Source organism: Paroedura picta, chromosome 1 (genome assembly GCF_049243985.1).
Source record: "Paroedura picta isolate Pp20150507F chromosome 1, Ppicta_v3.0, whole genome shotgun sequence".
NCBI lineage: Eukaryota > Metazoa > Chordata > Lepidosauria > Squamata > Gekkonidae > Paroedura > Paroedura picta.
Genome location: NC_135369.1, coordinates 89204799 through 89228726, shown reverse-complemented (window position 1 = coordinate 89228726; position 23928 = coordinate 89204799). Strand labels below are relative to the sequence as shown.

At 42.4% G+C, this 23928-nt stretch overlaps 1 long non-coding RNA gene across 1 annotated transcript; it reads left to right on the top strand.

Annotated features, from left to right (window-relative positions):
- The first annotated feature begins 424 nt into the window (after positions 1-424).
- LOC143839804 (uncharacterized) lies at positions 425-18537 on the top strand. Its single transcript, XR_013231883.1, has 3 exons — positions 425-507; positions 17751-17824; positions 18340-18537. It is a non-coding gene; the product is annotated as an uncharacterized LOC143839804 (long non-coding RNA).
- The last annotated feature ends 5391 nt before the right edge of the window (positions 18538-23928 follow it).

Sequence of the window (23928 nt, the reverse complement as noted above, 5' to 3'; positions counted from 1 at the left end):
TATCAGCTGAGGGTGTTAGCAACTGAAATGTCCACCACCATTAGAGAACAGAAATAAAAAGGTTAACCATTTGAGTATGTACAGCTATATAATGCAAAATATTGACTACAATCTAGAAAAGTTGCATGCATCCAATTATGCCACATCTAAATCTCTGGAGTTTTCTTTCATTTTTTGCCACAGCAGCTATACCTTTGCCAAAGAATTTGCTTTACATCTTGCACATTTACTCCTTATCCAAAAAAGTAATGCAGAATTATCTTGATCATCTCTTTCATTTTGTGAGCTTTGATACTGCACATGTGAGAAACTTTCATTGTTTGTTTTTAATGGGATGTTCCAGGAACCATCATATATCTAATTCTGAACTTGGCCCCCATGCAGATAAAGAATTCCAGAGAATGGGGCCAGGTTCAGGTCGGGAGTGAGATGAAGCTTCAGGAACTGCCACCACCTCAAGTGCCCTGCCCCACTGCTATGTGAACCAGGCAGCCATTGGTGAATCTGGTGGGTCTCAAAATGTGCATTCGACTAAGTTCTACTCAAAGAAAGGAAGTTAGGCAATCATCCAAGGCAGTCTTTCTCAATATCAGTAACAAGGGAGCTCTGTCAATTTCTGTGCTTTTGGACCTGACAACATCCTCAGTATTGCCATGCTGTGAGATTTCTAATCAATTGCCACAATAAGAGACCTTGACTTGGTGTAAGGATCAATTTGCTGGATGTTATGAGTAGACCCTACAAAACTTTGCCAAGACTAAGGAACGATGGCAACAAGGTCACTTACATCCCTTCCTGCCCACCAGCCCCCGTTAGTTCCAGTTTGAATGCAAAAAAGGTCCAGGCCGGGATCAAAGATATAACATCCCTCTGGGAAAACTAAGATAAGATGTTGCATCAATAATGAATGGAAAACAAAGGATTCAGAATGCAATTCATACCACTTAGTGCTTCCCCCCTCAACTATCCACTAGCTCAGAGCATTCTAACAATTACCAATCCCAAATTCCCTCTCCAAACACCTCCACCCAGAGAGGGTTTGTTAGGGTAAACAGTGTGAAAATCCTGGACCAGCTTCCACCCCTCCCCCCCCCTCGGGGAACTCCAATTATTGCAGCTTGCCATGGTGGATGCAGGAGTCCAGGAGCTTATTCATTTCATGAGTGTGCTCATTCATGAAGACTGGGATTGGTGTGACTGGGGTCAGATGCCAGTGATCAAGAGGTGAGCAACGCTGGAGCAGGCTGCTGTGGAATACAGGATGAACATTTTGAAATGTTTTAGGGAGACTGAGTTTAACAGTGATGTCATTCATGATCCAAGATACCGAGAACAGATCGACAAATTTCTTCCCCAGTTTACAGGAAGGCTGCTGGAATTGCAGGTGGTTTTTGGACAGAAAGGCCTGATCCCCCAACTTCTACTGCAGCTCAGGAAGCCTTTTCTTGTCTGTCCTATGCTTGCAGTCTTCCTTAGCTGCATCCAAGGTGGCCACCAATTTTGGCCATGCCTGCTGCAGTCGAACCGCCCAAGTCTGTAAATCAGGAGAGTTATCTTGGGGCAGACCCCTGCCCCATAGACAACTTTGAAATGGAGGCATTACTCTTCTGGCATGGACAGAATTGTTATCAGCAAACTCCACAAATGGGAGCAAACAGTCCAGTTGTCCTATAGGTAATGTGATAAAGCATTCTGGGTGGTACCTAGAGCTGAAGGCTTGCTCCACCTCCAATAGCTTCAATAGTTCCTGCCAGTATTTGGCAATAAATTGGGAACTTATTGAACATGACTTTTTGAGCATCCCCGTGGAGTCTAAATATATGTTGGATAAACAAGTTAGCCAGTTTCTGTGCATTGGAAGTAAGATACATTTAACAAAATGGGCTTGTTTAGAGAACAGGTCCTCAACCATCCAAATGATTGTTCTCCCATGATTGGGTAGTAGATCAATAATAAAATCCATGGAAATGTCCTGCCAGGGTGTGGTGGGGGTCTCCAATGGCTGTAGCATCCCACGTGGCTTATCTCCCACCCTCTTATCTGTGATAAACATGAAGCAGGCCTGCACATAAGTATCTATGTGCTTCCTCATGGTTGGACACCAGTATTGCCATCTGGCCAGATGCAGATTTTTTATAAAACCAAAATGTCTTGCTGCTCGGCTGTCATGGCACAGTTTCAACACCAGGTCAGGGACTCAAAAGTTGAGCTATAAAACAATATAAAATTTTAATCTACTTGGAAAATGGCTTTGTAGGATTGGTGTGCCATAGCACCAGTTCAGAGGTGAATTTTTATTTCAGTTCCTTGAATGCCCATTGGCACTTTGGAGTCCACTGCAGTTGGGCACTAGGCCTCTTTGCCCTACCCCACCCCTTTTGTCTTTTGCAGGTCCATAAGGGGAAGGGCTACTTGGATGAAGTTGGCCAGGAAGTCATGGCAGAAGTTTCTGAAGCCCAAGAAACCTTGCAGCTGCCTTTATGTGTGTGTGTGGGGGGGTCAGCCACCCCAACACATCCTGCACTTTGGCAGGGTCCATCTCCAGCCCAGTTTTGCATAGAGGTGGTGTTTGTGCATCCACTGCAACACCTCACAAACTAGTTGGACATGTTCAGCCTCAGAGTGAGAATAAATCAGAATATCATCTAATTAAACCATGACCCCCTTGTACAACAGAAAATGCAACACTTAATGGATTAAGTTCATAAACACTTCTTGGGCACCACTGAGCCCAAAAGGCATCACCAATTCACGCCTACCCTGCCAAAATAGGACTTCAGTCTGATATATACATGATGCTACCCAGAAATTAATACAATCTGAAAATTGTTTCAGATTGTTGTTGATATAAAGCAATATATGTATTTAAGACTCTGCAAGGCAGAAAACTGAGCTTCAGTTGCCCCCTCACTGATGTAGGTATAAACCTGAACTCAAATGTAGACAATAGTTGATCACATAAAAGGCATACTGAATGTACCTGGATTGGTGGTGGGTGCAGTTGTTGATCTGTACATTTTAAAAGTGGCTAGAAATGCAACTAGTTTCTTTTTCATTGGGTTACAAAACAATTTACAATAGCATTTCCCTTTCTTCATTTTATCCCTGCAACAACCCTGTGAGGAAGGTTAGGCTGAAAGAGAGTGACTTTCCCAAGGCCACCAAGCAAACTTCTATGGCAAATTGGGGATCTGAGCCTTGGCCAATATTCTAACCACTATACTATGTTGATTTCTCAGTGAAAATCATTATGGGGATCATATCATGTTTTTATTTTAAGAGTACATCAATATTTTTGAAGGGGGCCATATGCCACCCACTAAGGCTCTCCAGGGGGGCAGGGCTCTCCAGGGGCCCATAAGCCACCCGCTAAGAATGACTGTACTAGATGATATAGTGCTGTATTGTTTTAAGAAGACTACCAGAGTTTATTTGGATTTGGGGGGCAGCTGTGGTAAGCATCAGCTTTCTCACCAACTTCTAAAACAGAGTTTGGGGCTGAGTCCATTCACACATATTTCTTGGAATCCTACCTTCAGATCATATCAGTACAGTTTTCATTGATTCAGAGGGTACAATTTACTATTTACCACTATTTTTCAGTCATTCATTTACATAAAATGTCACATTCCAAGTCTTGCAATGGCTGGGCTTAAACCATTGGTTCTTTGCTATAACTTCTTATTATTCTTGAGGACTATGTAGTATGCTTCCTTATTTATGTATTTATGTAGCATTTATGGCCAGTTACTACATGGAAAGATGCCTTGAAAATCTTTCATGTATTCTAAGAACCAATGAATTTCTGCCTAATCCTATACATGTGTGTTTAGAAGCAAGTCCAGATGTGTTGGATAGGATTTATGCCCTGGTAAGAATGCATAGAACTCCATCTGCACATTTTTATTAGAAAATGCAAGGGATTGGACCTGGAACCTTAGGCATGCCAAGCAGGTGATCTTCTACTAAGTCAGTTTCTTCCATTATATCCCATTTTCTTTTTTTCTTTTCAAAACTGTATTACACAGGCTGTCACCCAAATCTCTGGGAAGAAGACTAATTTTAATTATAAATTGCAATTTTAAATAGTACTTTGGAAATTTCACTGTAACATGTTACAGAACATTCAAGTTATGACCATCTTGAGCCCAAGTATAATATGTTAACTCTAAAATTCATCCTTTGTTGCCTTTGAGATAATCCTGAGATGCTCTTCCTGAAAATAATAGTTGATCCATGAAGAAGACTGATACAGAAAATGTATTTAGCCTGTCTGCAAGTGCTCCATCCTTCTGTAAAATTCCGTGTACAGCTTTGGATGCAATTCTAAGAATATTATCACACAAATAAGCCCCAAAGAATAAAAAATGGCTTCTGAGTAACTCTTATTAGGATTGCTCCATTTGTCATCTAAAGGTTCTGCTGTCTGGGTACTTTTATGTCTTTAATTTCTTTTTGACTTTCAGTGTATATTAATTTTGCTAGTGTTTTTTCTCTTTTATTTTCCTTATTTGGACAAGGCTTCTGTTTTATAAAGGAAGTTTCATCTACCCAATGTCTCCCATGGACTCTACATGTACACCTACTAATTCCTGGAAAATAACCCCCACAATCTGCATGAGCAAAACAAGATAAAAGATTAAGCATTAGAGAAGTATGTGGGAATAACCAGAGGACAACAGCAACTATGCCATTCAGGTAATGGCTAAAGTAGACCATAGAGAGGTTTTAGTTTACAGTCCGTGGAGATTTCTTCAACACCTGTCATCAAGAACACCTAATTTCTAAAAAAAAAAAAAAATTACACCAATGACAGGCTCCACTATCACTGAAGATCCAATGTAAAAGATTAGCTATTTCAGTTAATATGTTAATCAGTAGGTGGAAATATCCCAAATCTGAAGAATCTTCAAAGGGCAAAGTTTGGTAGACATGTTCAGACAACTATTTGAAACGAGAAAGCTGACAGAAACATGACAAGATTATCAAAACATGACCAGCTTTCATCTTTCATTTCACAAATTTGCAAATCGTTCCCTTTGATGACAGATTTAATTGACAGTGTGCCATAAACACTAATTACATTAGTCTCCTGAAAAGAGCATATTTTCAGATGAAAGCAATCAGCGATATTCTTTGTCCTGCTCTTAATAGCATCTTTAACTATTTATGCTAAAATGTAGCTGCACCTATATTTGATTCAGTCATGTATTTTGCCCACATCGGCAGTAAAGTAATTTTAAATGTACGAAATGCCAACACTCAATGAGCATCCTACAGACTGGTTTAGTTGGACAAAAAGACCTCTCACTGGCAAAAGCTAATGTCACCTGGGGTGTAAAGTGGCTAACTTCATCTCTGTCTCTGCCTGTTGGTTTCCTTCACAAATACTAGACAGAGCAAAAGCCAGTGAAGCAGAATCTGGATCTCCCCAGTTTAGCATTTCCCTATCACCAGTTCAATCATACCCACTGAACCATGCTCTTTACATAGCAGATCAAATCCTGGTATCAGGATAATTTTATCAAATGTTCTTGCCCTTTCCTGTCATATTAAATCTTTGGCTCTGGATGATCTAGCTCCATCTGTATGGTCCAAGTGATTATTTTGGGAAGGTGAGGATGGGACAAAATGTGCCTCTTTCCAATCATTGTTCAATTCCCCTCCTATCCTGTAATTCAAAATAAAACTAATTTCTGGCAGAACTCAGTTCTGTGATGTTTATGACACTGTGCAATCTTTTATTACAGTACATCTCCTTCAAGTACACCAGTGCATTGCTTTGATAAATTGTTTCCATATCTTTGGTTGAGTTTGTCTGTCTGTAAAATGAGGGTAATAGCATTTAGCCACATGGCCTGGGCATTTTGAGAACTCATTAGTGTTTGCACAAAACTATGAAGATAAAGAACTCTGAGAAATACTAGATGATGATGATGATGATGATGATGATGATAATAATAATAATAATAATAACAACAACTTTATTTTTATATACCCCCACCCTACCTTTGGAGCTCAGGGCAGTTAACAACATCTGTACACAGCCCGTGGCGCCACGGGCGCCACGGACTGAATAAAAGAGTAAGGGGTAGTGGGGAGGAGTTAGGGCGGGACCGCAAAGCGCGGCTCCCCATTCCCTGCTTCACCCGCACAGTGACAGGTCAGCGGTCGCCCGCGCCACCTTCTCCCGGCCGCCGGAGCGGCCTCGCGGTGTCGTAGACGCCACGAGGGCGCTCCGGAGGCCGAGAGAATGCCCATCGCCGTTTGGGGAGGGTGGGGGTGGTGGGAGCCGGCTTTCTCTCGGCCTCCAGATCGCCCTCGCAGCAGCGAGGGCGCTCCGGAGGCCGAGAGAACGCCCATCCCCGTTTGGGGAGGGTGGGGGTGTTTTTTGAGAGGACTTGCGTGTCTCGGGACTTGCGTGTCTCGGGAGCAAAGCTGGTGTCTGCATTCTCTAATAATTGTGGAAGACCAAGTGAGATCCTTCTGATAAGAAATGCCTTGGTTGTATTTTCTACGCATGTACAACTAAGCTCAGGCTCTCCGTCCTTCCTTGAGATCTGCTTCAGTCTCTGATTAAATGATTTTGGATGAGTCCAAGGTGTACCATGGTCCTTGCAGCCCAGTATTTGGGTCAGGATCCAAAGTACCATGGTACATGTTCATTGTCCCCAGTGGTGCTTTAGCTATGTCTTAGCAACCACACACACACAAACACACACTGAATGGCAAACATCTTTTGAACCCAAAGCAGATTGTGTTGTGGCAGGTGTTTGTAGTGGGGAATGTTACTCAAGAAACAAGAATCCAGTTCAGGTCTTGGGAACTCCTGATGACACCTGCCCCCGCCCAGCCTCTAGAGAGAACGCCCATCGCCGTTTGGGGAGGGTGGGGGTGGTGGGAGCCGGCCTTCTCTCGGCCTCCGGAGCGCCCTCGCGGCAGCGAGGGCGCTCCGCGGGGCGAGAGAACGTCGTTCGCCGTTCTCGGGGGGAGCTGTCTAGCGCCCATTTTATGACAATATAAAATGGGCTTGAAATCTAGTAATAATATATAGTTCATTAAAATCCTAAAAACAATCATCTTCATTTTCCCTAACCAAGTCAACAGTCTGAATAGGGTGTGTGTTTCAGCATTCTTGGAGCAGGTCTTCCTCAGTTCCCAGCAGCAGGGCCAGCAATTCTCTGGACCATGACTCTATGCCTGGTAGAACAGTTCTGTTTTCCAGGCCCTGTGTAACTGGGTAGGGTCCTACAGGGCCCTGATCTCTTCTGGTAGAGTGTTCCACAAGGGCCAAAAAACAGTGGTGCATCCAGTCAGCCTTTAAGGTGCCACTGGACTTCTGTTTTGTTCTGCGTCTTCATAGTCTGAGTGCTTTAACGCTAAATAATGTACTTTGCAATTGGATTTTATTATGTGAAATGGCAAAATTCACTTGCAAACAGTAGCTGAAGTGTATTGAAACAGATTATTTAGCATATGTGAAAGAGCCTTAACACAGTTACATCTGGAATGAATCAACCTGGTTTTCCTGATGGGAGTATATGCAGGATTTACTTCTGCACTGTATGTATTGTTGGAGAAATTGCTGGTGAAATAATTATGTGTTTCAGCCGCAATCCTACTTTGTAAGGGAAATGCATAACCTAAATTAAAGAGAGAGAGAGAGAGAGAGAGAGAGAATGAACTAAAGAGGGCCTTGCAGTTTAGGGTATTATAAAATACTAAGAGTCATGTCACATTCTAGCCTCAGACCTCCTTGAGATCCATGTCAGGTCATTACTGGGTTTGTTTGCCTCATGGTCTGATTTAACGTTGCATTTATGACCTTAGGAAAGAGCATGCTCCTAACTAGATACTGTAATATGATGTAATTGTGACCTGAAGAAAGTGAAATTAGTCCACCTAGTCAATCATCTTGTAGCTTCACTTCAAGTGAGTTTGACCTAACATCTTATCACAGTTTTGCCCTGGAGCTATTTTGCTATGTTTCATGGAAATACCAGGGCCTGTATGTGTTTCAAGAATCCTGTTAATTGGGAGGAACAATAATTACTAGATGTAAAACTTTTGGCAACGTCGCCAGTGTGCATGGAAGGTATGTAAAGTGAGCACATGCATTTTGTCAACTACAAGAAGAATCATGTTGCTTCTGCTGCTGATTACATGTAATTTAGATTTTAAAGGTATTACAGATAGAGAGAGGGGAAAGACATGAAATCATAACTCAAAATGAAATTACACATTTGCTATTCATTATCACAGCGTGCTTTCAATCACCAAGAGCTTTCTATTTTTTTAAGTGCTCATTTCAAATAGAAAATTATTTTAATTGGGCTACTGCTACACATCTTTTATCTCATTATCCCAGCATAGTTAATGGAGGCAAATAGGGAAAGACATAGGGAGCAAAGAAAAGGATTCAGTTAGATTTAAACAACATCAATAAAAAAATTGCTTCTCTGCTCTCATTGTCGCTTTGTGGAGCAAATTTGAGTGTATGTGTGAGTAAAAGTCAGCACTGAAGTCTCCATCCTATTTTGCTCCCTGGAATTGCCAGCATGTGAACTAAGCACTTTTGCGGACTTATGCATGCTTGAAATAGGACACTGGCATGAGAAAAGCACAAACTATTGGCCTTCATATTTGCACAGCATCATATATAAATGGATCTACAGTTTGTGCAAAGCAGACATGTGTGCTTCATTAGCACAACAGAGTTTTGTAGCTCACACCGGTGATGTGCCAGCATGCTAACTAACAACGCATAGCTGCTTGATAGGCGTGGAAGCAGATTTTTAATGAGCCGCGGCGGTACAAGTGTAAATGCTCATATTCAAGTACTTTTTCATTGTTGGCATGGGATGGTCAGGATTGAGGTATCCCCGACCAGTACTCTCTGGTGCCCACTGGTGTTCGGTGGAGCAGCACGGAGACAAATATGGAGGAATGGCATCATGCAATGCCACCAAAAACATAGCCATGTTACATGACACACCAGGGATTTCCCCAACCTTTATGGTTTTTACCATAAAATGCTAGGGAAATTGTAGAATATAGATATATTTATTTTTTGGCTTTTGAGTGTGTGGTGAAAGGGCTTCCTTCACTAAATCTGGGGTATGGATAATAGAACATTAATAACAGCAAAATAGAAATACCTTGCTCTTTATGTCCATCCATAGTTTTGTCTCATCCAAAATACTGCTTCTGTATCACCCTCCCAGGCATATACCTTGAAGGATATGAAAGCTGGGACAATTGGCATACTTTTACTCAGGACAAGTCACTGATACAGGGAAACTTCCCCACATCAATTATACATTTAAAGCTGCTTTATAGTGAGTGAAAAAAATATGCATTCCGCTTTGAAAAAGGAAATTAAAAGAGAAGGGCTATCATAATCAAAGAAGAGGGTCAGGACAAGACTCCATCACAAAATATTTGCCCCAATATAAGCAATGATGACCCTAACAGAGATTTGTAGTTATTTAATGAAGTACTAATCTTCACATAAAGTGCGGCCACGGACTTACCGTGGCTGCAGTTGGCGCTGCGGCGGCGTCAAAGAGAGGAAGGGACGCCTGTTCCAGAGCCGGCAGCCGCGGCTCCTTGGTCACGCGGAGGGGTGGGCGAGGCTATAAAAGGCCTTGCCTGAGTCAGCTCTGCCTCTCCGCATCCAGCAGCCTGAACAGTAACCCACCCTCCCTCCCTGTGATTCATGTTTGTTGTTGATTATTGTTTCGTCGCAGCTGCAGGTTAACCCAGGTAAGGAGCCTGTTGGCAGGGAGGCCCATTAGCATACGGGACCCCCTGGGGGAGGGGGTCTCTTTAAAGAGACCAGCCACAAAAAAGGCGTGACCTACCCAGCTGGGAAGCCAGGGGCCTGTGGCCAAGTGGCTGGGAAGCCCAATGGAGGTGGATGCCCGTTGGCTCCCACCACGTTGCTACCAGAAACTTGGGCCGTGATGCAGCGTGACCTGTCCTCCCGGCTGGGAGTCGGACAGGGACCCCAAGCATCATGGCTCCTGATATCAGAGCAGCCGGACGGCTGAGGGGTCAGGCTTCCTTAGCCGGGCTTTGTTTGGGGCCTCCATTGAGGGTGGGCAATAAAGGCTGCGGCCAAATTTGATGCCAAAAAAGAGGTGTCGCGTCCTCCTTTGAGAATTCGCAGCCTGCTAGGCAACAGAATCTATTTATTTAGATTTAGATTTTATCCCCACCACTCCCGAAACCAGTCCGGCTCGTGGCAGTTTACAGTCATACAATATGATAAAATACAATATAACCCCCACAAACAACACAACAATAAAAACAATAAACTGGAAGCCTGGTTGGGGATCCCTTCTCTAATTAGTGGGCAGGTGCCATATTCCCAGTGTGTCTAAGTGGATGAAGTCCCGATGGACTAGAAATGGGATGAGGTGAGGAGAACTCTTTGTTGAATTGACAAACACACCAGAAATGTGTGTTTATAATTTGCTTTGACATTCTTAGATGAAAAGTCCTAAAGTAAAAAAGGTTTTAAATAATTTCTGGAATACTGGCAGGGGAAATATTTACATGTAAAAACCAGAAACAATTTTACTTGACATATTACCAAATTCTCTTGTATTTATGGCCTTGAAAAAAGAACTTCATAAATATATCTCATATTCCAATAAAATGAGATAAGTATTTATCCTTCAGCTGGAAAATTCCTAACATCTTGCCATCACAAAATTGGTGCTGCTTCACAGGAAAAATAATTGTCTACTAAGGGTTCAGATGCTAGTAATGCTGATTTACTGTATAAGTCTTTTCAACATGACAAAAGTATTAGAGTTGTATAGGAAGCTTGCATCACGGTTAGTGAACCTGTAAAAAGTACTTTGATTTGAAGGATTTTTTATGTTTGACCATAAAATACCCACCTGAACTCCTCATGCCCCCTGTGCTTTCCAAGGGGAAAAAATCCCTCAGGTAATCTAACCCATATTGTATGAGACTTCTCAGAGAGATACAGGATATCAGCTAATGGAAAAAGATAGAAGACAATAAATTTCACCTTGCCTGTCAACTGTGTTGATGTATCAGGTGATGGCACTATGATAATGGAGCCTGGCGAACGTCAACCATACAGTTTTACAACCAAGCCACCAGGCTTCGTTGCATAGTGCCTATACTGCAATTTTAGGAGTGCAGTTTTTGTCATGAAAATTATGGCTGTCCTAGCTGTTCATGCAAAAAAAAAAAACAGTTTGAAAAGGCTTGTATTCATGGCCTGCTTTATGTGAAATAGGGTTTTACTTTGTATAAAAGGTAAAGGTATCCCCTGTGCAATCACCGAGTCATGTCTGACCCTTGGGGTGACGCCCTCCAGCGTTTTCATGGCAGACTCAATACGGGGTGGTTTGCCAGTGCCTTCCCCAGTCATTACCGTTTACCCCCCAGCAAGCTGGGTCCTCATTTTACCGACCTCGGAAGGATGGAAGGCTGAGTCAACCTTGAGCCGGCTGCTGGGATTGAACTCCCAGCCTCATGGGCAAAGCTTTCAGACAGCTGCCTTACCACTCTGCGCCACAAGAGGCTCTTTTTACTTTGTATAGGAACCAAATTTTTTTGTTCCATATCACTAAAGTCAAAAGGCAATCAGGACAATCATCTTGATCAGGATCCCCAGCATGGTGCCTAAGGGTGCCATGGCACCCACCGTTACCTTTTCTGGTACCCTCCAAGTGTTTTTAGAAAGTGGGCAGGGTCAGATGGTGTCTTTGTCCAGCAGGGCTTCTGACTGGCTATTGATTTGATTGGCTCTACAGATTTTATAAAAACATTACTTTGGCAACAGTTGCCATCACAGCACAAGGACTGTGTGACCAAATGGAAGCTGTGACCTCCATTTTGTGGCTGACTGCTGCAGCACACATTTGTGACAGCCATTTTGTGCCTAGCACACTATGCCTGCAGGCTCAAAAAGGTTAATGAGCCCTGATCCTCTTCTCAATCTATCAGGGTTAATAGGAAAAGTTAAATGAGATTTTATTGGATCACAAATAAGAAGTAGAAAACCAGATTCAAGAGAAGTCAAATGTTGAGAAGCTTGGGACCCAACTACTTAATCCTTAATGCCATCAAAATTTCATCTGAACAACCATTCACCCCTGTACCCCTTCTACATGATTTTCTATTTCTCTTATCCTGTACAGGAACCTTCCATTGCAGAGCAGATGCATTGATTCAGAGGCATGCATTCAGATTATAACAGTTATTTTTTCAAGCAGAATCATATGGCTTCTTTATTATTATTATTATTATTATTATTATTGTTGTTGTTGTTGTTGTTGTTGTTGTTGTTGTTATTGTTATTATTTAATTTTTAGACCGCCCTTCTCCCAATAGGTCTCAGGGCGGTTTACAACATAAATAGTTAAAACACAATAAAATCCCCATAAAAACCCCAATTAAAAGTTACATATAACATATAGCGGCGGTGGTCACAATTCTGATCTTAGTTCAGCCTGGTGGAGAGAATAATGTTCAGAAGAGGGTGGCACCAATACAATAGATCTAACCATGATCTCGATGTTAGAGATCTCAATATTGGAGGGGATCCTCTGATGGATTAGTGGGAGAGCTGCCCTGGCCTCAACCATATGCCTGGCGGAAGAGCTCCGTCTTACAGGCCCTGCGGAAAGCTGGTAGATCCTGCAGGGCCCTTAGCTCTTCTGGGAGCTCATTCCACCAGGTTGGGGCCAGGACTGAAAAGGCCCTGGCCCGGGTCGAGGCCAGGCGAACATCCCGTGGGCCCGGGACAACCAGTAAATTCATACCCGCAGAGCGGAGTGCCCTGCGGGGGGTATAAGCAACCAAGCGGTCCTGCAGGTAGATGGGACCCAGGCCACGTATAGCCTTAAAGGTCAATACCAATACCTTGAATCTGATTTGGAAACAGACTGGTAACCAGTGCAGATGACGAAGCACCGGCTGAATGTGGGCCCTCAAAGGTGTTCTAGTGAGGACCCTGGCAGCCGCATTTTGGACCAGCTGTAACTTCTGAGTCAAAGACAAGGGAAGGCCCATGTAGAGCGAGTTACAGAAGTCTAATCTGGAAGTGACCGTTGCATGGATCACTGTGGCCAGGTGTTCCGAGGACAGGTAGGGCGCTAGTAGCCGGGCTTGGCGAAGATGGAAAAATGCCGTCCGAGCTACATTGGTGACCTGAACCTCCATAGAGAGGGAGGCATCAAATGTCACTCCCAAATTCCTGGCAACTGGTGCAGGTGTTAATTGCACCCCGTTCAGGCATGGGAGGTGCGCTTCCTGGTCCTGCCCTCTTCTGCCCAGCCACAGGACCTCTGTCTTGGAGGGGTTGAGTTTCAGGCGACTCTGCCTGAGCCATCCAGCTACCGCTTCCAAACAGCTGGCAAATGTATCCGGGGTGGAGTCCGGCCGGCCGTCCATTAGGAAGTAGAGCTGGGTGTCATCCGCATATTGGTGGCAACCCAGCCCACAGCCCCGGACCAGCTGGGCTAGAGGGCGCATATAGATGTTAAAAAGTGTGGGAGAGAGTATCGCCCCCTGCGGAACCCCACAAGGGAGCTCACAAGGGCTCGACATACTCTCCCCCATCGCAACCCTCTGCGTCCGGTTCTGGAGGAAGGAGACCAGCCATTGAAGCGCAGTCCCCCTTATTCCAGCTCCGGTGAGGCGGTGTACCAATAACTCGTGGTCGACCACATCAAATGTGGCCGACAGGTCTAGAAGCACGAGAATGGCGGAGCCGCCCCGATCCAGCTGGCGCCGGATATCATCCTTTAACTGCCTATGGAGATTGTGGTCTATACCTTGTGGATCTATAGCCAGTTTTTTCTTTAAGATGTGTTCCTTTCCATCTCAGTCCTAGACAGGAAATCATTTGATCTTTTCTGGACTACATCTAGGTTGACTTACAGCCATTTTCCTTTTACTAACCTGCTTTACACTTTCTGGAATATTACATTTAGAGAGGGATGACTTCTCACAATAATCTGTAAAAGGTTTCCTCTTTATTTCCCACATCTGGCATCAGAGAAGTTTGCTTGATAGGCAAAATCATTAACAAGAAACAAAGGTAGTGCTGCCTGAAGTATAAATTGAATGGCACCTTTAAGACCAACAAAGATTTATTCAAGATGTGAATTTCCTGTGCATGCACACGAAAGCTTGCACCTTGAATTAATCTTTGTTGGACTTAAAGGTATCATTGGACTCAAATCTTGTTGTGCTACTTCAGACCAACATAGCTATCCACCTTTAACTGCCCCAAAGTAACATCCAGACCTTTAGGCCCCTGGGAGTTGCTTGATTACAGGCAATCCTAAACAGAATGGTACCCTTCAAAATCCATTAAAGTCTATGGACATTGAAGGATGTAACTCTGTTTAAGATTGCACTACTGATTATAGCTTACTTCTACCACTAGTTTTCCTTTAATTTGTTGTAATTAGTATTACAAAGGTAGTTTGATGATAATGGTGGTGATGAAGATAGATGACAGATGATAGATGGTACGTAGATAGACAGACAGACAGATAATAGGCAGATGGACAGACAGATAACCTCCTTTCATTCAGTTCATTGAGACCTGCATTGGGAAACATGCGTGGGGAACTGCCCTAATATCATTTCTTATGTAAATGAGATTGTTACAGTAATTATAGGCAATAGGTAGCTGTCACTGAACTAACAAATTTTATATGTCTGTTCACATAATTTTGTTTTTCAGTTGAGATTTATGGGGTCATCTAGGAATTGGTTGCCAGCTCCATTTTGGGAAATATCTGGAAACAGGGGGTGGAGCCTGATGAGGGCCTGGTTTGGGGGAGTAGAAGAATTTGAAAAAGGTATAGTGCTGCAGAGTCCACCTTCTGAGGTGGCTATTTTCTCCAGGTGACCAGATCTTGGTCTCCTGGATATCAGTTGTAATACTGGGAGATCTCCAGCTACCACCTGGGGACTGGCAAGTCTATTTAGGATAGACTTGAATGGAATCCATTTTCTTCCCAGTCTGAAAACTAAGATCCTTGGTTCCACTGTTGAACTAAATAGAAATCCTTGTATGAATTGAGTTTGGCCATATTTGGGATGAGCCTGAAGAAACTTCAGCCAGTCTCACCTGAAGTCTTCAAAACTGATTTCGAGAAGCTCTGAATAGCAACAGCAAGGTTTTTTAAAAATGATAACACTAGATTACTATGTAGAATTATAACTAATATTAATGTTATTTTATTGTCACATATATTCTGAAAACTGAAATTCTGCTATGTGGAAAAGATGTATATCATGACTCATTTTATCCCTCTGGCATTATAAATGGAAGTCTTGTAACCTGCAGACAAAGGGTGTGCATTCAGCTAATATAAGTTTAAAATATACCTGCAAAATAACTTATTGGTATTTTCAGATATTAAGTCAGCTGGATTTTTTTCTTCTTCTTTTCTTTTTTGCTATCCAAAGTGGCCGGGCCCCCAATATTCCCATAACATTTGGAATTTTTCAGGGCCACTGGATAGCTGCTGTTAAAAGTGCATTTACAGGGGTCACAGTCCCTTTATATGTCTTTAGAAAGAACTCCCAGCTTGGAGAAGGCATTTAAAGAAACTGCAAGCCCTTCAGAGTTCACTTGTGCCACCGCAGTGGCTTACAAAAGGTATTTAAATCTTAAATGGACAGCATTCCTTTTAAAGTTTAAAATCTTCTCCCCCCTCCATTGGAAACAATGGTCCAATGTTTTTGAAATTTACGGAGGTTTTTTTGTGCCTCTACCTTAAAAAAGAAAGCCTCAGATACCCCTGTATTGATTCTCCATTATAATGTATGGGTCACTATAGAATCATAGAATAATAGCATTGGAAGGGGCCATACAGGCCATCTAGTGACTGTTCAATGCAGGATCAGCCTAAAGCATCCATGAAAAGTATCTATCCAGACACTGCTTGAAGACTGCCAGTGATGTAATGGAGCTGAAAAAATTTGACATTCCTGAATATTTACCAAATCCAATTACTGTTCTGGTACTGGGATTCAGGAATATTGGGAAATACCGTATGTTTTGGGTTCAATATGCCTAAAGTTGAACAATACTGTGTAGAGTTTTTTTTCCCCCACACCCCTACTATAGATCCTTCCCTTTGCTAGCTACATGCAAAATCATAATATCTGCATATGGTTTGGCCAGACAATCTTTTCTAAAACCCATCATTTTTGACACATTAAAACCACCATGACATTCATGTGGTAAGAATGTTTTTACAAGATAAGATCTGAGGTTTAATATAACCAGCCTACTGTAATTTTCTACTGTTCCCAAGGATATGTTCTGACAATGGGGATGGTGCATTAGTCAGTTTTATACCATGCCGAAGGAATGTGGAAGGAACAGACCAAGTGATTCCTTGCAGAGTTCCCTCATTAGATTATCTCCTGTTAATTATATAATTCCAAAGGTTCCTAGCCCCAGGCATTTGAAGCAATAATACTGAACATTTGTGCAGTGAACCTCATGTGTTCAAGGAATTTCACATATAATCCCTATAATCCTCACAACAGCCACATATTGATATCTCCAATTTGCAGATGGTGGTCACAGCTGAAAGAAAGTGGTAGGTAAAAAGGCACCTGGTGAGTTTGTGCAGAGGGACAATCTGAACTAGGGAACCCAAGTTTCCTTCTAGAAGCCAGCAACACCTGTTCTTATGAAAAATACACAAATATTTTGGGAAGTTTTATGTGCCTGCCTTGTTCAGATATTAAATGGGCTCTCATCACTTCAGTATCTCAGGCACAGGATTGTGCTGCAGTCCTATGTACACACATTTGGAAGTAAGATAGCTGAAGTCAGAGACTGTTGAGTAAACATACCTAGCTTTAGAGTTTTGCTCATGCAACAAATTCTCTGTTCCCGTGGCAGTAGAAAAAGCAAAAACTTGATATAGTGAGGTGATTCATCAATGAGACATTTTTCCTTTAGAGAGTTTTCCCCCAACACTGCAAGTCTCACACAGCTGAGTGAATTTATCTCTCTTCAATTAGCAATCAAGCTTCTCCATATGCATGAGTGCTGGGAATCAATACTTACTGAGTCAATTGGTTCTTGTAGTGTAATGATATAAATAAACTAATGGAGGCAGAATAAATAAGTCACTCCATAATTTCATTTGGAAATGTCATGTGACTAAGCACAAGAGGATTGTGTTCCAAGGACTTTCACAAGAGCTTTGTGCACTGGTTTGTCAAAACATTTCTAATGCTAATTCTTTAAGACAGGTTTCCATCTAGGGCTGCCAACCTGTAGGTGGACCCATGGTGATCTTATGGTATAACAATTAATCTCCAGACAACCAACACCAGTTCTTCTGGAGAAAATGGCTGCTTTGGAGAGTGGCCTCTATGATATTATATCCTGCTGAGGTCCCTCCCAAACCTGCCATACATGCCCCAAGTCTCCAAGTATTTCCCAACCAGAGCTGGCAACCCTTCTCCCATCTTATTTATATATAGCCATGTGCCTTCTCTTGGTAGGTAAACTCCTGCCCCTGACCTCTATTATCTGTGCTCCAACCTGTGAGCAGTGAGAGAAAAATGGAGGTGGGGTGCCACTGATTCTATGATGTCACAGCCCCCCCTCCTGTGACAGTCTAAAAATTGACTCAGTGCCTGAGGCGCAATGTTTCCATTTCTGGGTGATCTCCTCAAACTGACATTACAATGTCAATGTAACTTTCTCCTCCCAGGCTCTACCACTATGGATTTCTGGAATGGGCTTGGCCAGCAGGGTGCCAAAAGTGGAGGAGCAACAACCAGCCCTGTAAGTCTCACTGTCTGCTTGCTGGCCCCCAAGGGCATCAGGATCCATTGCAGTAAGTGGTAGCCCATGGAGGTGTCCCTGGCCAGAGTGACCTGGAGGGATTATGCTCCTTTCCTCACTCTATCTCTCTCTCAGAGGGGAATGCCAGAACTGTCCTTGTCTCACTGTGGTGGGGGCAGTGAAGAGGCTGATGGTGATTTCCTGCCACACAAAAGAGCAGAGGATGAGTAGGACAGGTGTTGACTCGGCATTTTTGTGTCTTGCTGCTAAGCTTGGGCCAGGAGGTTGGGTACCTTACCTTCTTGCCATACACCTTACCATTGTGTATGGAGTAGAGGAATCAAGTGCTGCCTCACTAAGGGATGGGTGGGGGAGAAGGGTAGGCATCAGTGAGCTAGCTTGGTGTAGCGGTTAAGAGGGGTGGTCTCTAATTTGGAGACTAGGGGGTTATTTTTGGGGGGACCAGTAACAGTGTAATGGTCTGTTTCCCTAATGTCACTGTGTATTTTTTTCAGTCCACAAGTTTGTCTGTACACCGAGAGTAAAGATGATGCTATTTGGGAGGAGAATTATGGAATCAGCACTGGAGATCAAGTGAGAAGAGTGCCAAAGGGAGTCATTTATGTGTGAATGCAAAAAAGAAAAAAGAAAAGAAAAAAGTGTTTGGAATGTTCAAAGCATTACTCAAATTCAACAAATTGTGCCACATGCATGCACACATATAACAGTGCTGGCTATAATCCCTGGAGAAAAATATGTCCATGTACCTAGAACCTGCCCTTCTTCCTTGAATGAGGCTGCTGGGCATTTTATTAGCATCACATACAATTCAGTGAAAGTTGTTGTACAGACCTATATAAACTTTCCTGAAAACAGTGTTGTGTAAGTACTTGATTGAGATAACATTTAGACACTATGTTTTCAACAGGTCTTTCAGTTCTTCAGAAAGTTAATTAATTGAGGAAGGATGTGGAATCCATCCAACAGATGTAAAAGATACAAAGTCTGGCGGCATTCCTGCAGAGCCTTACACTTTAGGTCAGGTTGTAATCTCCTGCTTTTAGCTGCCACCTACCTCTGTGGAAGAGCCAGTGGGGTGGTTAAAGATACCAAACTTCTATTTAGATGCAAGCAGGAATCCAGGAGCTCAAAAAAGAAAAGAAAAGAACAAATCCAACCCATTGAAAAGGGTATGAAGCAAAGGAAAGTCCATAAGAAAGGACATAGAAGATAAAAGACTTACAGGGAAGAAGAGTCAGGAAGGACTCAAGGGAGCTCCCAAGCTGAGGTCACTGAGACTCACCATAGGAACCTAAGCAGTGGTGGAGTAACAGACTAAAGAATGAAGGCAGCTGCCCAGAGACACAGACAATGCAGATCACATAAAGCATCTAAGTGGATAACAGGCATTGCCAGGAGGAAGGGAGGGGACCATGAGGCACTGGAAATTGCTGACAGAACCAGGTAACAATTAAGACAGGCTAAAGACTAACATTGCTCTGAACTAGCCAGAACTTGTCAGATCTCAGAAGCTAAACAGGATTTATATATATATATATATATATATATATATATATATATATATATATATATATATATATATATATATATATATATATATATATATATATATATATATATATATATATATATATATATATATATATATATATATATATATATATATATATATATATATATATATATATATATATATATATATATATATATATATATATATATATATATATATATATATATATATATATATATATATATATATATATATATATATATATATATATATGATATTTATAAATTATATCATAATTTTATTTTAAAATAATAAACTACAGATTACAAAACTGTTATTTCTTAAAGGCATTAAACTGCTTTCAATACAGAAAGAGAAAAAAAAACAGTTCTTTTTGGGGGTAGGGGGGAAAGAACGAGAAGAAAGCAGAATGTTATATCATAATATCACATCACATACCACATTCTACACATTCCCCAAAATATTAGATTTACAGTATTGGTTCTGGTCAGTATTTGGATAGGAGATCTCCAAGGAATACCAAGGTTGTGATATGGAGGGGGGCAATGGCAAACTATCTCGGAATGTCTCTTACCTTGAAAACTCCCTGGGGTTGTTGTAAGTCAGCTGTGACTTGAAGGCAAATAGGGTAACATTACTACTACTAGAAGAAGAAGAGTTGGTTTTCATACCCACTTTTCACTACTCAAATGAGTTTCGAAGTGGCTTCCCTTCCCTTCCTCTCCCCACAACAGATACCCTGTGTGGTAGGTGAGGCTGAGAGAGCTCTGACATGACTACTCTGTGAGAACAGCACTATCAGGGCTGTGACTAGCCCAAGGCCAACATGCTGGCTGCATGTGGAGCAAACCTGACCCTCTAGATTAGAGGCCAACACTCCTGACCACTACACCAAGCTACTATAACACAGTGGTAAAGCAACAATATGTAAGAAGGGCTATATGGTCTTGGAGGCAAATAGGACACAGTGCTTAGATGGAATTCTGTGTCTCTATTCTGAGTTCCGTGACAGAAGAAAGGCATGGTATAAATGACATAATAAATGCAATGGAAAGTCCACACTGACAAAACAAATGCTTACTGTGTGACCTTTTCTGCACTGGGAATTTGTCCCACCTTATTGCTTGTCCAGTGGCAGTGTAAATTCCTGGTTACAGATGATGTCATGGCCCTGGGGGCCACCTAAGACTGTTTCAAGGCAGCTATTACCATGGTCAGGACATTGACTAAATGAATTGCTGGAGGAATAAGGGGGGGGGGAGACAATATGGAAATTCCCCACCTACCTCAGCTGTGATAAATTCTATCTACATAACAACTCTTTGAGTAAGGCATAAGACAGACATTTGCCCAAGGTCACCAAAGTGCACTTCAAGGCTTTACTGGGATTGGAAACCCAGATGTCTCTAGTCCAAGTCAGACAGTATCTGCTTCATCAAACTGTTTCAACAGCTCCTAGGATCAGGTCACAGCCTGAGCTGACACACAGCCATTGTTTGCTTTTGACATTTAGATGGAAATGGTCATCAACAGTGTCAAGGTATAGAGGCTACATATGGTGTTATTTCTTGTGAAACCATCAATATGATCTTTTTTTGTCTATTGATACATGCCTGAGCTGAACTTAGAAAAGTGAATTGGTCTTTTATATAGTCTGCTCTCTAATTTTATTATGTGGTTAAATGGTTAAAAGAATATGGGTGAATTTAACCTGGTATGCTATGAACTGCTGAAAACATGCACATGCATGTGTGCATATTACAATGATGGAAGCAAAACGTTAGAGAGGCAGAACAGAATCCAGTGGCATCTTTAAGACCAACAAAGTTTTATTCAAGGAAAAAGCTTTTGTGTGTACACACACTACTTCAGAAGAAGTGTGAATACGCACAAAAGCTTATATCTTAATCATAACTTTGTTCGTCTTTAAGGTGCTATTGGACATTTGTTCCATGCTCCAGACTAACATGGGTACCCATCTGAATCTATCTGCTATAAATCTGTATATTGAGCATCTCTTGTCTGATTTTGTGGTTATTTCAGCTAGTAACTATCTTGTTTCTTGCCAATGCTTTCTAATATCCTTTAAAAATCTGTTGGAATTTGAAACAAAATTGATAAACCATTGAAAGCAGGCAAGCAAGTCTTGCAGAATCTAGCAAAGGAACCACAACTAAGCAAGAACTGCAATCAGGTGTGAAAACCATCTTATTAAAACTATAATAACACTAGAATTTAAGCCCGTTGTAAGAAAAATACAGTGGGCGCTAGAGGGCAGGGCCGTAAGGCGGGCCCAGGAACAGCCTGGCCGCAGCGGCTGTTCCTGGGGCCGGGAGAAGGGAGCCGGCCACCCACCCACCCGGCTGTGACCTGGGGCCTTCTCTTGGCCCCAGGAACAGCCTTGCCGCATCTGCAATATGGCGAGGCTGTTCCTGGGCCTGGGAGAAGGCCCCCGCCTACCGCACCCCCGCAGTGTAAAGGGACCTGGGGTGGGAAAGGAGCAGGGACGCTGTGTCTTTGACGTGGCATCCCTGCTCCTTTCCTAAGGGCGAGGGGAAGCCGGCCGGCGGACTTACTATCGGGGAAGGCTTCTTCCTCTGAGCGGTGACTCCCTGGCCATCCCAGGCGAGGCCGGGCCAAGCAGCCAATGGGGAGCCGCAGAGGGCCCAATCAGGAGCTTCTTCGCGGCTCCTGATTGGGCCCTCTGAGTTTTTATCCTGGACAAGGCCCGCCCTTTCTCCTCCCACATTGCCCTTAGCATTTTATTACTAGCGCTCCACAGGAGCGGTTTACAGATTAAACTGAAATTTTAAGTAGGGTGCCTAAGGAGGACAACTGCCAAGAGATTTACATGTTTGTGTGGAGGGGGATAGGGCCTGACTGGCAATCATGTGCAGTTGTTTGGCAACATGGGACATCAATTCTGGTATGACCTGAAAGTGACATCTTCCCATAGAGATGATACTCTAGCCTTCACCCAAAACTCTATGGTTCAACCAGAGAGTTTTGGAGTGAAAGCTAGAGCATTGCCAGAAAAGATGACATCACTTCTAGGCTGCAATAGACACAATGTTAATCATGCCCTCTCTAGTCCCTCCAGCATTTTTCCTATACCACCCAGCTGGACAATAGTGGGCAGAGCTGATAAGGGCAATAGGTCTCCCACTGAAGCTGGAGACCTGGGCTCCTTAAATCCAGGGTTGATATTCTCTGGGAATTAGACAGGTGCTCTTTTCCACTATATATCCAGTAGCACCTTTAAGACCAACAAAGATTTATTCAAGGCGTGAGCTTTCGAGTGCAAGCACCCTTCGTCAGACTATGATCTTCTTACATGACAGGGAATATATAGCAAAAATCAATTCTGTTACATCAGTAGACTGTATCTCAACCAAATACAGCCAATGATAATCCTTTGTCAAAACAGCCAGTCAATCCCCTAGAATTCAGTGTACTTTACAAAGACCGTTTATGCACTGGGAACTTCACTGCCCCAGCTCTCATGCAGGAGTACAAATCGGCAGCAGATGAGGTGCACCGGGCCAAATGCTCCCTCATGTGGGTGCAGGAAGAGGTGGGGCAACCTGCTATGACTAAAACTCCAGCCTGCAGCACAGCATGAAACCTCCAGTGCATAAACGGTCAAAGAGAAACCAAAATGCTGCTGTTAGAGATCAAAGGCTATCACCTCTCCATATGTTGCTTGCTCCATACAACTGTGAGACATTCCTCCCAGGGAATTGCTGGTCACTTCCCTAGGCCAGGGAGTCAAATTCAAAATTCCATTACAATGCTATATCTTACAGTCATATTATCACAAATATCTAGGGGATTGATGGGCTGTTTTGACAAAGGACTCTGATTTTATTGTGCTACTTCAGACCAACACGGCTACTCATTTGAATCTATCTGCATGATACCATGTTTCTCAGAAACTCTCATTACTTTCTACATGTCTGGAAGTAGACATATGCTTGAAGCTGATGGTCCAAATTGTGTGCAAGAGTGTGAACTAAGCATCCCTCACATCTCCCAACATGAGTCATAGACATAAGTGGAATATAATTGGAGATTTAATAAGTGCTTCATTTTTTTATTTTTCAAGCCCATAAATGTTTCTGTTTCCATTTACTGCATTTTTGTGATGTGCAATCTACTCACTGGCCCATTTTTGGGGTAAAACTGGTGCTGTGCTTAAGCTGCAGTGCAAATGTAATTATTTTTGTTATTTAATTTTAATGACTTATTTGCCAAATGAAACTGCTTAACTACTTTTAAGTCATGAAAATGTTAAATTTGTCTTTGAATCCGTAACACAAACTTTACATTCTCACACTTTCTCTGTGTATACATTTTTTTACTTCCCTATATCTTCTAATTTAATTTAACTCATAGTATTTACCATTTAAGAAAATCAACAGGTCCTCCTTAAGAAAAAAATTTGAAAGGAATGGACAAAAACTGCAAGTAACCATAATGCATGATTAAGGGGCAAAATCCAGAAGAGTTGGGTAATACTGAATGATTAAGACCAACTGAGAGATCACAA